This window comes from Manis pentadactyla, chromosome 11, assembly GCF_030020395.1.
Source record: "Manis pentadactyla isolate mManPen7 chromosome 11, mManPen7.hap1, whole genome shotgun sequence".
Classification (NCBI taxonomy): domain Eukaryota; kingdom Metazoa; phylum Chordata; class Mammalia; order Pholidota; family Manidae; genus Manis; species Manis pentadactyla.
Genome location: NC_080029.1, coordinates 123,125,405 through 123,140,188, shown reverse-complemented (window position 1 = coordinate 123,140,188; position 14,784 = coordinate 123,125,405). Strand labels below are relative to the sequence as shown.

Sequence of the window (14,784 nt, the reverse complement as noted above, 5' to 3'; positions counted from 1 at the left end):
CAACAAAATAACCAATCAAGAGAGAAGCCTAGCCCTCAGCATGTCAGCAATGAGAAGCATGATTTTGTGCTCCTGAAAACAGACAGGGGAGAGAAAGTAAAGAAAATCCAAATAAACTCAACTGTAACAAGACAATATAGTCATGAGAGCTCTATTTAAAAACAAAAAGAGTTCTAAGTATGCTAAGACATTATTTTAAAAGGAGCCAGAATTATTTGACTTACCAGGTGAAAATTTCAGTAAATAGTGATTTTTAAGAGTCAAGAAATAATCATTGATGATTATAATCAATAATCTAAAGTAACTACCTGAACAAACTGGGAATTTGATGACTTGTCTGAAATTAATGGGTCTTTAACATCCTGAGATTAATCTGAGTACATCACCTGTCATATAAAGACCCTTAATATAAAATCCCAAACAGGAGACACACTATAGTGTGGCACAGAGAATCTACATTAACTCAGTTTTTAGTTTAAACCCTTGTCTTAGAGATTACATTACTAAACATTTACCATGGGCCAATTCTTGTGAATAAAATGACATCTAAAACCATGGCATCATGTAAAAATGAACTCTAGAAAATTTGATAGGAAAAAAGTCATTTATCAGTACCCCTTTAGTAGTATAGCACCAATATAAACACAGTCTTAATAGAAGAAGGGGTGAAGAGACAAAATCTGTAACATATTTCATTCTTGAAAAGGATACAAGGAGAACAAACTATTTTTAGCATTTCATGCAATAGAGCTGAGCAGCAAGAGCAGGGACCTAAAAATCACTTCCCTTCTCATATTAATCTGTTCTCATTTAGTTACAACTGAATTTGCTAATGATGCTTTACAACATAAGAGATTTTTCAGGATATCGAAAAATAATCTGGATTGGAAGTTCTATCATACAGCTTTCTGGAAGCTGTAATAAATTATCTTTGGAGAAGACAGAGGTCATTATTTTTAAATGTGTAAAACAGTAAAAATTCAAGCTTTTTTGCTATGAAACTCAAACTATACACAAGTCAAAGGATATAAAATGAGCAATAATCAAATCAACAGTGACAGGTTAGCACGCACAATTAACAAAGCAGAGTTTACAATGAGAATAGCTTCTCAAAAGACTGCAGTCCTGTGTGGTGCAGATTTAATTTAAGCCACAGAAAATTCTACAAAGATCTGACAGCTTCTCCTTTTACTGGATGAAATTTACTGCATAATCAGCATAAATAATTAGATTCAACCCTCCCCATCCCAAGCAAATCGAGTCACTTTCCTCAAGGTGGAGGGAGAAGCTACAGCTTTACCGCCCCTTTGAATTACAGGGATCTGCTGATTTAACCTCGAGATCGGATTCTGAATAGTAAAGAAAACCCACAACTTAAAAGCAGCCCTCAGAAAGAAATCTATAAAAGGTAGGCTCTCCAACTAGCAGCACACTGTAAATAATTGTCTTTCTGGCTTCTGTCAAGCGTCCTTAACAGCGGAGGAGCATCCCATCAACGATGTCCCCTCACTTATGTGAGCATTCTAACCCCCCCCCCCAACACACCAAACTAAAAAACTGCTCTTTATAATCAATTTACTAAGCCTCAAAAAGCCACATTTCATAATAAAGTTTAAAGATATAATGTTTGAGGGGTGAGAAATTTAACCCTCAGATCGGAACAAAATCTCTATGCTAATATAGGTAACCAAGAAAAGATTAGAGCTGCTAATAAGTTAATTATTTAACATTAAATTGTTCTCAATTAAAATATTCTTTCCTTACGGTAAAAAATAAATCTTCTATATCTTAAAAACACTGCTGAGTTTTGAAATAAGCAAACTGATGAAATACAAGTAATATATATAGTGTTGTATATCATATAATATATATTATGTAATATACATATATTAATATTATGTAACATATATATTAATATACATAACATACCAAAGTTGTAAAATATTATGATATGCCACATACATATAATAATGTATACCACATTATATATACAACTATATATTTATATACATATATATATGATACAGTAACTATAAACTATAAAAACAAGTATGGATATGAAAAATACCAATTCATTAAACTGATTACTTCTGAGAAGGGGAAAAGGATGAGATCAGGAAGGATTCACAGGGGTCTCAACTGCACTAATTTTATCTATAGATTTATAAGGCAAAATGTTAACATTCTAAAAAGCCATTTGGTAGGTATTTTATATGGGAACATTATGTTAGTCTTCATACTTATCTATATGTTTCAAATATTTTATAATTTTTAAAAATGTAAAATAAAATTTCCACAAAATTTATTAAAAATGGATCACAGACCTAAATATACAATACAAAACTATAAAAGCTCTAGAAGATCACACAGGAAAAAAATCTAGGTAACCTTGGGTTTAGTGGTGACTTTTTGATTCAACATCAGAAGTATAATCCAAGAAATAAAGAAATGGGTAAACTGAACTTCATTAAAATTAAAAACTTCTGCTGTGCAAAAGACATTGCTAATAAAAAGACAAGCCACACACTAGAGAAAATATTTGCCAATGACATATCTCATAAAAAATATATCTCTACAAAAGACATTGTTAATGAAAAGACACACCACACACTGGGAAAAAATATTTGCAAATGACATATCCCAAAATATGCAAAGCACTCTTAAACTCAACAATAAGAAAAAAAACAAATGATTAAAAAGTGGATGAAAGAGCTGAACTTACACCTAACCAAAAAAGATATAACAGATGGAAAACAAACATGAAAAGATACTCAACATCATATGCCATTAGAGAATTGCAAATTAAAACAAGATAACATACTACACAGCTATTAGAAGGGCTAAAATTCAAAACACTGACAATTCCGAATGCTGACAAGGAACTGGAACGGGAACTCTCATTTATTGTTTGTGGGGATGCAAAATGGTACAGCCACTTTGGAAAACAGTTTGAGAGTTTCTTACAAACTAAACTTAGTTTTACTACATGATCCAGTAATTGATTTGAAAACCAATGTCCTCACAAAAAGCTACACATGAATGTTTATAGCAGATTTATTCATAATTGCTAAACATGGAGGCAAGGAAGGATCCTTTATCAAGTGAATGGATAAACTGTGGTAAGTCCATATAATGGACTATTGTTCAGCAATAAAAATAAATGAGCAATCAAGCCACAAAAAGGAAACTTAAAGCTATATTGCTAATTGAGAGAAGCCAACCCAGTATGTACAGATTGCATACTATAGAACTACAACTATGTGACAATCTGAAAAAGGCAACAACTACAGAGACAAGAGTAAAAAGATGAGTGGTGGTGGCAGAAGTTTGGGGACAAGAGAAGAAGGAACGAACACGTGGAACACAGGGGATTTATTGGACAATAAAACTAACCTGCATAATACTGTTTAAATGATAGATCCATTGACATTAGGAATTTGTCAAAACCCACAAAACCATACAACATAAAGAGTGAACCCAAATGTAAACTATAGACTTAATGTAGCAATTGGTGCATTAATCATAACAAATGTATCACTATTCTTTCTCAACACTAAGTGAGTGAACTGCAGTCCAGCTCTGGTGCTGACCGCGCAGAGCAGGTGCAGGACACCCAAGCCAAAGGACATTACCGCAAACAAGACTGTGCTTACTTCAGGGGTCCTAGGCCACCTGCATTTCTAATCAACTGGCCACATATTCAGGGATTCCCATAATCCCATTTGATAGGACAACTCGCAGAATTCAGGAAAGCATTACACTTACGATTATAATTTTATTATCATAAAAGATACGCATAGGGCAAGGTCTAGGAAGGCCCCAAAGAGCTTCCATGCTCTCCCCCATGAGTCACTGTGTTATCCTCCCAGCACATCAGTGTGTTCACCAATCAAAAAGCTCCAGTGAGACTTGATGTCCAGAGTTCTTATAGGGGACCTCATTACATAGCATAATTAATTAAATCACTGGCTACATAAATTTAATGACAAACCTTCACCATCTTCCCAAAGATGGTCAGACTAGCCCAAAGCCCCAACCTTCCAATCATGTGGTTGGTGTTTCTAGTGACCAACCAGTCCCCATCATGAAGTTATCTAGCGGGCAGCCCATGAGTTGCCAAATTAGCATAACAAAGGTATATCTCATTCACCCCACAACTAAGTTAATACCGTCATTGTGCAAGAAGCTCCTCTTAACAAAACAGCAGGAGACTCACAGACTCCAAGAAGGGACTAGCGTTTACCAAAGAAGAGGGATTGGAGAAGGTGAGTGGGGAGGGGTTGGGGGCTGGGGGGAGAAGGGGATTGAGGGGTATTATGATTAGTACACATGGTGTGGGGGATCACGGGGAAGACAGTGTAACACAGAGAAGACAAGTAGTGACTCTGTGGCATCTTACTGCACTGATGGACAGTGACTGCATTGGGGTATGGAGGGAACTTGATAATATGGGTGAATGTAGTAACCACATTGTTTTCATGTGAAACCTTCATAAGAGTGTATATCAATGATACCTTAATAAAAAAATAAATAAATAAAAGACGGTCCTCTTAATTTTTGTAACAAAATATTAAAGCAGAATTTAATGACATAAACTTAATATTTCATAAAAGGCCAGAGATTCTAAAGGGATGAAAGGAAAGGAGTACTGATTGGACAGCAACTTTCAAAGGGAGCAACATTTCACAACTAGTTCATATTGGAAATCACATCAGATAAAAATTTATCAAATAAGATCAAGGCAGACCAATGCCATGTTTGCTAACAATGAGGCATATGCCAACATAAACCCCAGAAATGGCACACTATTAATATAAAACCTATTTAAATCCTTTTTTTTTAATGGATACATTGGTTATGGAATACAACAATGGTTAAGGTCTACTATGGTCAAATGTAATCTCTGCTGAATGAATTAACAGTTAGGAAATGAAAGGAAAAGGAAATCAATTTGCATTTTTTCCAAAACCTGTCGCTATCCATTGAGTTAATTGAAGGATCAATGACTATGCCACAAATCAAAGCTCTGAGGGTCAAAAATTATATCTTATAGAATTGTCATTTTCCTCACTGACACCAGTAAATAAGTTATTAAATCTACCCTTTGGGCATAATAAAATAATTTCAATAGAACTAAAACTGCTACAGTTTCCATGTCAACTCTTCTGAAAATAAATGTTGCTGCTGTGCCACAGAGTTCAGATTGCAGCAGCAGGTCATTATTCTGTTCTATTCTGTTGACACATTTTGACTCATTTTATAAACCTAGAATTTGTTTCTGTTCCATAATCCTAGAAAAAAATGTTTATGGGAAGGCAATTTCATTTTGCTAGGCTGACAGTGACAGTCCCTTGGGGGAGAAGCCAACTCAAGCAGGACTGAAGCAGATGTTAGGAGCTAATTTTCCTACCTGTTAATTGTTTTTGTGTCCGGGTTGCACCAACTCAGACACCCACCTGGCAAGTAGTAGATAAAATGGAACAGTCACATCTCAAGAGTTTGAAAATTAGAAGGCTTTTTCCACTTTCCTCTGCAAGAATTCAACTGGGAACAGAACAGTGGAGGAAGAGAAAAGTGTCAAAGTACATAAACATTAATTGGAAAAACATTAATTGTACCTTCCTGAATACCAAAACAAAAAAAGATGAAAAAGTCAAAAAAATAAAAAGAATTTTGTAAATAACCAATAGAAAATGCATTCATTTGGTCAGTCAACAAAATTTACTGAAATTTCTACTGTGGCAGACCCTGTTCTAGGTGCTAGGACTACAGCAGTAAATAAAACAGAACACCACTGTCCCTGTCAGTGAAGATAAACAAAAAATAAATAACTGTCAATTAATCATTAGGTGCTAAGAAGAAAATAAAATACAGCCATGTAATAGAGTGTTGGAGGGGCACTCATTTATAGTGAGTTGATAAGGAGCCATTTCAAAGTCACCAGTTGGGAAGATAAAATTAAAAATAAAACTATGACCAATAAGCTATTCATGAGAACTCACTTTTTGGACTAGTAGTGACCACCAGGAAACATTCAATAGAAAAAAGAGAAACATGAGTTAAGAAATGTCCCAAGACACAAGTCAGAATGGCCACTATCCAAAAAACATGAAACAACAAGTGTTGGCGAGGATGTGGAGAAAAGGGAGCCTCCTACACTGTTGGTGGGAGTGTAAATTGGTGCAGCCACTGTGGAAAACAACACGGAGGTTTCACAAAAAACTAAAAATAGAAATACCATATGACTCAGCAATTCCACTTCTGGGAATTTATCCACAGAAAACAAAATCACTAATTTGAAAAGATATATGCACACTTATGTTCACTGCAGCATTATTTACAATAGCAAAGATATGGAAGTAACCCAAACGCCCATCAATAAAAGATGTGATACATGTACATAATGGAATATTATTCAGCCATAAAAATGGATGAACCTAGATGGTATCATGCTGATTGAAAAAGGTAGAAAAAGACAAATACCACATGATTTCACTTATGTATGGCATCTAAAAAACAAACAAAAAAGAAACAGGCCCACAAACATAGACAATAGACTGTCGGTTACCAAAGGAAGGGGGTGGGCGGTGAAGAGGATAAAGAGGCACAAACTGCAAATTGTAAAATAAGTCAGACAAAGGAGTGGAAGTACAACATACAGAATATAACTAATAATATTGTAATATCTTTGTATGATAAATGGGTAACTACACTTACTGTGGCAAGCAAGCATCTAGTCATGTATACAATTACTGTGACACTATGTTGCACATTTGAAGCAAATATAATATTGTTTATCAACTTTATTGCAATAAAAAAAAATAATAATAAAAGAAATGCCCCAGGGCAGAGGTTCTGAATCAGAAAAAATGAGCATCAGAGTCTGGCTGACCCAGTGCTGTCAGTCACCCCAAAGCAACAGTGTTCTAAGCAAGATCAGTATCTCAGGCTGGCCTGCCTGAACAACGGAATATCTGAGGCTTCTAAGAGATGTTAAAACACAGAACTCATAAATGAACTTCTCTAGAGAGAAATGAATGCTTCTGGGAGTACTTGTTCTAATCCCTGACTGACTTACTTATTTCAGATAATAGTATTAAGATTTCTATTTTACATTTAAATGTAAATAATGGATACTATAAAACAGTACCTTTCTAGAGGAAAAATTTTAGAAATTTTAGAAAATTTTGCCATGTATTTAATGCTCTTCCTAGAATCACAAAATAAGTTAGGATTTTTTAAATGGAAAAAAATTTAGTTAAGTACTTAGATCACTGTTTCCCTTCGCTAGCAGGTATAATTTGCTAGCAGGTATAAAACAAAGCTTTAAGTTTACAAGCATCTAAAACATTAAATGATGCTATGTTTTAAATTGTAAATACCTATTAAAACTGAATTAACTCATCTTATTTGCAGGGCAAACTATTTTCCAGTAATGAAAGATTCCCTGATATACTGCACGTGTTGTATGCTAACAAGACATTTTGTAATGGTAATATAACGTTAAAATTGCTGAACTGTGCTTACTGCTATTGAATAGATATATTTTTCTACAAAAGCATTTTGGTTAAGCCTCTATTCACTTTGAGAAAAAAGATAGGAAAACAACGGAGATCAAAAGCTTGATGACGTATGCAGCAATGTTTCTTCACTTTAGCCCCATGCTATTAAAAAAAGAACACTGGCATCAGAGACTGGAGTCTCACCTTTAACACTAACTGGCTGTGCAATCTCCATGAACCTCAGTTTTCCTTTTCAGTAAAATGAGGCTAAACCACCAACTCTCACAAGATTAACAGGAAGATTAAATGAAATGTAACAGGTGAAAATTAATAGAATAACAGTTTTATTATTTGGTATGCACAGTATGAAGAAGAGTAGGGACAAGTACATGTTAAATACTTGAAAAATAACCATAAATTATAGGACATTAGAGCTGAACACAATGTAAATTGTACCCCTAAATATGAATATACAGGTCAAACTCCTCATTTACCTCTAAAGAAACAAAAGCTCAGAGAGCTTAAGTGACTAGCTCTAAGTTAAAAACCAGGCAGATAGGGGACAGAAACCCTGCTTAATTCTTAAATATGTATACATCTTAGAGAGCACCTTCCAATATAAGATCCAACTGTTCTTTACTACAAGATAGTTAATTTGACTCATGAGAAAACCTAAGGCACTCAAGTCAGCGAGCTAGTTAGTGATCAAACCATGAGTAAAACATAGAACACTGAATACTACTTCACTAAAAACAAAGACTGAAAATCTTTCTTACTCATATGCCTTAGCAAGCAAGCACATCCTTTTATTCAGTTAATAATTATTTTTAAAGTCATACTATAAAAGACAAAAAGGTTTCCATTCTGTATTTAATAGAATCAAACAGCTTAACATAAAAATGCTCAAATCAAAGACAAGTTATTTGACATATTTCCAAAATTTAGACCTCAGTTGCTATTGGCTTACAACAGGGTAGCAAGAATTATTTTTATTCTGCTTATTCATAGATTATTGAAACAGGACAGCTGGGTTAGTGAGTTGCTGAATATTTTACCATAATAAAGCAGTCCATTGTCTCAATCATTAATGACTATAATGTTCACATTCTTAAAAATTACTTAACCAATCCTTTAAGTTATCCTTTCTTTCATGTAGGATTTTCAAGTTAACCCTTAGGTCAATCAGCTCCTTTTTGTAAATCAAGATGATTCACTTTCATAAAATAATTATGTCACTAATATTGCATTATTATACAGCTGAAGGGACAGACTGGAAAACTAACTAAAAGAAAAGGATTTGAGTGAAGATGAGCTAACTGAACTATAAAGCATCTAAATAACAGACATACTTACAATCCATGTGTCTGAATGTCATTAAGAAAATATACCTCTCCTTGATAATCCAAATTCTTGGAGGAAGATTTCTAGGTTTAACAAGAGAACATGGCATAGCAATGCAGGAAGTCAAAGCTCAGCCACGAGGATGGTTTTCAGATCATTTGTGCAAATACAGTAAGAGCATGTTCTCTGGGTTCCAAACAGATCTTTGCTCAAAGCCACTTTCAAAGAAATGAAATTGTAGGGCCATGTGCATAAAAGTAATTTCTGAGTTTTGCAACTAATAATTGGCAAAACTTTTGCTGGGCAGGTGAGAGCAGAAAGAACCATTAAATTAATAAACAAATGAACAGGAACCACTCACACTACTTTTGTGTGAATGAGTGAAGAATAAATACATAATTTGGGTGGAGATCAGGCGCTCTTGAAAGAATGATGCCCAGGCTATTAAATAAACTGCTTAGCTTAATTCACAAGACTTCACTTGGGCCCAGAAAGGACTGTCATCGAATAGGGCACAGCCTGAATATAACAAGCTGTCTGGTGAATTGAGACACTGCGTACTTTCATTGCTTATCTTCTGAGCATATTTAAAACTACATTTGATAATGATGCAATTGTGAGACCTAGTGTTAAATTTATAGTATGCTCATTATGTAGGAAAAATAGTAAATAAACAGGTGTATTAGAGATTTAACTAAATAAAAAAAAAAGGCTCAGCTTGTGACAAAGCAACACTACAGGTCACCCTTGATCCTTTACAGCTTCCTCAGCCAAAGCTCTAAATGAGCCATATAATTCAGAATAATCATGCTGAAACATTTTATGAGTTAATAAAGACAGATAAATTTTGTGTAGCCCATTTTGCTTCACATTAAAATATGAAACTGATCATTTATAATTGGCTGTTATGCAGCATAATCAATTATTGGACTACTACATCAATATGTAGTTTACTACAAACATGATCCTCTATTTAGGACAACTCACACTTAAAGCACTCCACTAATTATAGTCTTCATTCAATATACATTCAAGAAGAACCCATTGTGTGACAGGCATTTAGTGCTGGAAATACTACACTTGGTCAAATTAGCGCCTCCTACTGGAGGCAGAGGATGTGGTTTACAGTAATGAAAATATTGTATAATGAAACAAGTGCATTAAATATGGTATATGATAAATATAATAGAAATCACAATGGAAATATAGAAGAGAAAGGACTTAATTCTTCCTGGGGAAGTTTAAGTTTAGAGTGGCTTCTCAGATGTTAAAATATTGGTAGGAGTTTGGTATATTTATTAGAGGTTGTTCAGGAAGAGAGGGGAGTATAAAGATCTATAGCCTATGCTAAGTTTTGTAGGTGGAAAAAAGGTACTTATTTGGCATGTCAGCAACAGATCTTGAAAATAAATAAGGATGAAAAGTAAGCAATGACCAGAACTGGGTACAAAGGATTTTCAACAAGCCAATTAAAGAGGTTTGGACCATATCCCAATGAAAATGTGAAGTATTGAAAGATTTCAAGCAGGAATGCGATAATGAACGGTTTTGGTTTTAGAGAAATCCTTCTGGCCATACAACAAATGGAAAGAATAAAGTTGGAGGCAGTCAAGTTTGGTAGTTTTATTAAAAGATTACTACTAAAGGTTACTGCTATTAAAAGTCACTACTACCCTTAGATTAAAGCAACAGGATTTGGCCCTCTTGTGGCCTCTCTCCATGTAGTGAGCAATACAAAGGGCCAAAAGGAAGTGCTTTACTGGGTCTCACCCAGAGACCACTTTTCACCTACCTGGAATCTCAGAACCGCCAGCTCAAATGGCCAAGCCCGTTTCCAAGACAAGTCCTCATGCAGGTGTGTGCACCCCTGGGCCTGAAGGGTAGACAGGGGCAGCAGTTGAGAAGACATGGGGGCTGTGGAGAAAGCTTGGACATTTTACCACAATAAAATGAATATGTATTTGCAATATTATATATGTAATACATATTACATATGACACATTTACTTAAAATATTTTATGGTAAAATGTATATATAACCTATATAGTACAAATACTTATATGTATATACTAGTATATAAATATTAATATACATAAAGATGCATGTATATATATAAGTATTTATTATGAATTAGTAATTCATACCATATTCAGAAATAAATGAGTATCTATGCCTAAAAACCTAAGTTTTTTTGCTATATAGTACCAACCTGAAATTGAAAAAATTTTAATGTTTCAAGAAGATCTGAATTAATTCTCTGACAAACAAAATATCTTTCTCCTGTAAGGTGGATATACAAAAGTCAAGATCACCTTACTAGAAAGACAAAGCAATCTGATGATAGATATGCCAATCAGGTGTTGATAACAGCTTGGCTGAAAAAAAAATCATGTAGTGAAGAATCAATGCGTGGCTAAAGGCAAATATTTGTTAAGACACAAACAGTTACTACATTGTACAGCTCTTCTCATGAGTGTACAGAGATGCATTGCCCTCACATTTAATAAAGACTCAGTGAGCAAAACACTGTAGCAAGCATCTGTTGGCTAATGACAAAGAAAACCACGGACCCTTTGAGGCCAATTTCCAGCCAGCTGCAAGTCTGAAAGCAGCAAACACAGTCCCTGCTTTTTAACATCAACCCGAAATAACCTTGAAAAAGAAGCTCTTCAGCTTTCATGTTATTTTGTGGCAAAGGCATTCCAAGTATTAATTACATATGCTAAATAAGACACTTAGACAAAGTTAACTTTAAATAAGCATAAGTCAAAATACACAATTGCATTTTATTCTCATTTCACTTTTCTTTGTATCTATGCTAAGGAGAATGTTTGGTCTTAGGCACTAATCAAAACTCTAAACTGGGCGAAGTATGTCTCCTGCATCCAATCACTCACATCAGCAGTTACTTTTTTCTTCCCTATTGGCTACTTTGTCCCTCCCCAACCTATACCCAACCTTCTCGTATTTCCAGGACCTCTGCTATAATGTTCTCAGGGGCCTGCCTTGTTCCTGTGTTGAAATTTATTCTATCTGTATCTTTTTTCAGCTTGTCATGTGATCTGGCATATGAATCGCACCCACAAACATCCCTAACGCCTTTCCTCTGCCTTTCCTCCTGCTCAAGGGTAATGCTTGGACCTCAAGACCACACCCTCTCTCCTGCTTTCTCGGGAACTTTTAAATACCCTTTATCTTTCCTATAAATCCATCTTTCTCTCTTCACTAGCATCTTTCTCTCATTACATAACCACATTTAAGTCTCTACCTAAAAAGGTAGAGGATCTTTAGTTTAAAAGGTAAATAAATGCTAGTATAATATATGGAACTTACCCTATGGCTTCCTCCCTTTAGCCTCTGACTTCTCACTCTCCTTCCCACCAACAAATCACTGCCTGGTCCACAGACGTATGACGTCCAGTAACACCATTACATTATTCCAAGGTCTTAAGCTAGAGGCTATAGGCTCTGTGGACAGAATTCAGAAGAACCATGAACTTGGATAGGAAAATAAATTACTTCTTTCTCTAACCTCTAAAATTACTAATAGTATATTTACTAATTTACTACATTTTCCAAATATACCACAAAAATAGATCCCCCATTCCATACCTTTTTGTGATATAAATTTGCCACTCCCCCAGAGACGTGGAGTCTAATTCCCTCCTCCTTAAATCCAGGCTGGCATTTAACCTGTTTGTAACCAAAAGAATGTGGTGGAAATGACAGTGAGTGACTTCCAATGCTAGGTTAGGAGAAGCAATGCAAATTCTGGAAGTAGGATTGAGGTACTTCATTAAATGGCAATCGCTACTAGAACAGAACTGGTACCTGGAACTGTAGTGCTGCCAGAACAAAAACATAAAACGTGGCACTGGCTTTGGGACTGGGTGGTGGAACGAGCTGGAAGGGTGCTGAAGATCTCGCTTGCGGAACCTGAGGAGCCCTGAGGCAGCTACTGCACAGGCCTTAAAGGGCAAAGAGCAAAATGCTATCAGAAGCTGGAGGAAAGAAGACCCTTGTTATGAAACAGCAGAAATTTTAGCAAAATTGTTACTTGTGGTAAGTTAAACAGAAAATGTTGGTACTGGACTGTTATTTTTAGCCAAGTTAATTTCCAAGCAGAATGTCCAAGGTGTTAACGGGTTTCCTTTATATATATTATAGAATACCTTCTATTATATATATCTTCTATAGAGAGATGAGCTAAAGAAGAAAGTATTCTGTTTTCAAGCAGAATTTAGAGGAAATATAAAGGAACCAGCAGTCTCTAGGTTCAAAAATAAAACTATTATTTATTCATAATCTCTCCTGGCAGAGAATGCTCAAAAAGGTCAGAGGACAAAGACCAAACACAGGGTGCTGAAAAGAAAATCTGGTCCTCAGGTAGAAATGAGGTCAAGGGTATTACTGTAAAAGCCTTTGTTGACACGTGGTTTCTCCTTCTTGATCTTCTTCCTGGTGCACCTTTTTCTGTACTTGTTCACTAAACCTAGATGTGCTCAAGGGTTTTGTCTTCAATCCTAAGCAATTTCTTCTGTGACCACTCCCAAGAATCTATTAACTTTAAAATCTCTCTCAAACTCCCACCTCTCTCTAAGAACTGGCAGACAGATGTGCACATCTGTCTTGAAGATCTCAGAGGAATCTTAAACTAAGTAGTTCAAAATCCTGTCTACTTCCCATATCCCATAATGTCTTTCTATACCTGACATGCACTGGAAATAAACACCCCAATCCCCCTCCCCATTTAATTGCCCAATGGGAGTCATCCCTGATTTCTCTCCTTTCTCTCCACCTTATCCTGTTTTCAACAAATATCTAATCAGTCATCATGTTCTGTAGATTCTACTTCTTAAACCTCTCTGGCATCTACCTCTCTTCAAGTTACAGCCTGTCTGACTATAAAGTTTTCCGAATGGTCTCTCCATTCAAAAACAACTCTCATACTGTGCTCAAAATCATCATCTTAAAATAAAATATTAGCTATATTAATCTCCTGCTTAAGATCCTTCAACAGCTCCCTATCAAAACCTTTTGACATAGCTTACAAACAGATACTCTGTGACCTAGCTCTTCCCTGCAAAATGCCCCCACATACATTTATTTCAACTATGCCAAAATACAAGACCCACCATGGATATGAGCACATAGTTCTTCTCTAGAATACAACTTTTGTTATGAAGCCTATGTACTTTGTTATGCATTAATTTAATTCAACAATTATAGAGTACCTACTGTGTCAAATCTGGCAGGACTTATGCCAGAGCTAGGCATACAAAACTAAATGAGAAATAGGTCCTTTGTGTCCTCTGGCAGCACACAAATCGAAGGAAAATACCTTCAATACAGGCATTTATAATGGAAGGTAGCATGGTGTGGTGGACTAATTCTTCAGAGAGATATTATAGCCAGTAATAGGCAATACAATAGAATAAATAACATACATTCTCTTGGAGCAGCAAGTTTCCTTGATGTAAATAACTTAAAGCATTTTAATAGTAATATACTCACTATAAGCAAAATACAAATTTACATGAAAGATGAAAAAGATACTTAAAAATTCATGAGCCATTTTAGGCAAGAATGACTGTACAGAATTAAAATTTAAAGTAACATTACTAAACAGAAGGAGAGTCACTTTAAGTCAGACACCCTTTTAGAACTGAGCAAGTCACAGCACCTAAAGGACCTTATCCCAAAAGCCATCCCTGGCTGGGTGTACATTCTGTGAAATACCAGGTCCAACATTCTGTGGGACTGTTACAGCCAGCCTACAACTCTATACGGCCTCTAGAGGGCTTCAGGCATGGCATGGAGGAAGTCTTACAGATGCTGAGGAATCTGTAACTTATTCAGTTTCTTGGTCACATTAAAGTTACCTGTAATTATGCAAACAAAGTAGAAGAGGACAAAGAAAAAATTTATGCTGGCTCCAACT

The 14,784-nt window shown here is 35.4% G+C and overlaps 1 protein-coding gene across 9 annotated transcripts in view; it reads right to left on the bottom strand.

The window, feature by feature from the left end:
* Positions 1-14,784, bottom strand: part of PEAK1 (pseudopodium enriched atypical kinase 1) — a 295,209-nt gene that overhangs the window by 196,075 nt on the left and 84,350 nt on the right. For 2 of the 9 annotated variants that reach the window (XM_057489007.1, XM_057489009.1), the window contains exons 3-6: positions 12,675-12,811; positions 12,456-12,536; positions 12,177-12,311; positions 10,636-10,716 (exon numbers count right to left, since the gene is read on the bottom strand). The exons of 4 other annotated variants lie outside the window; for them this stretch is intronic. The gene's annotated coding sequence lies outside the window, so the exon portion shown is untranslated. The remainder of the gene's footprint in view (positions 1-10,635; positions 10,717-12,176; positions 12,312-12,455; positions 12,537-12,674; positions 12,812-14,784) is intronic. 3 more of the 9 variants (XM_057489006.1, XM_057489005.1, XM_057489008.1) reach the window with 2 other exon arrangements.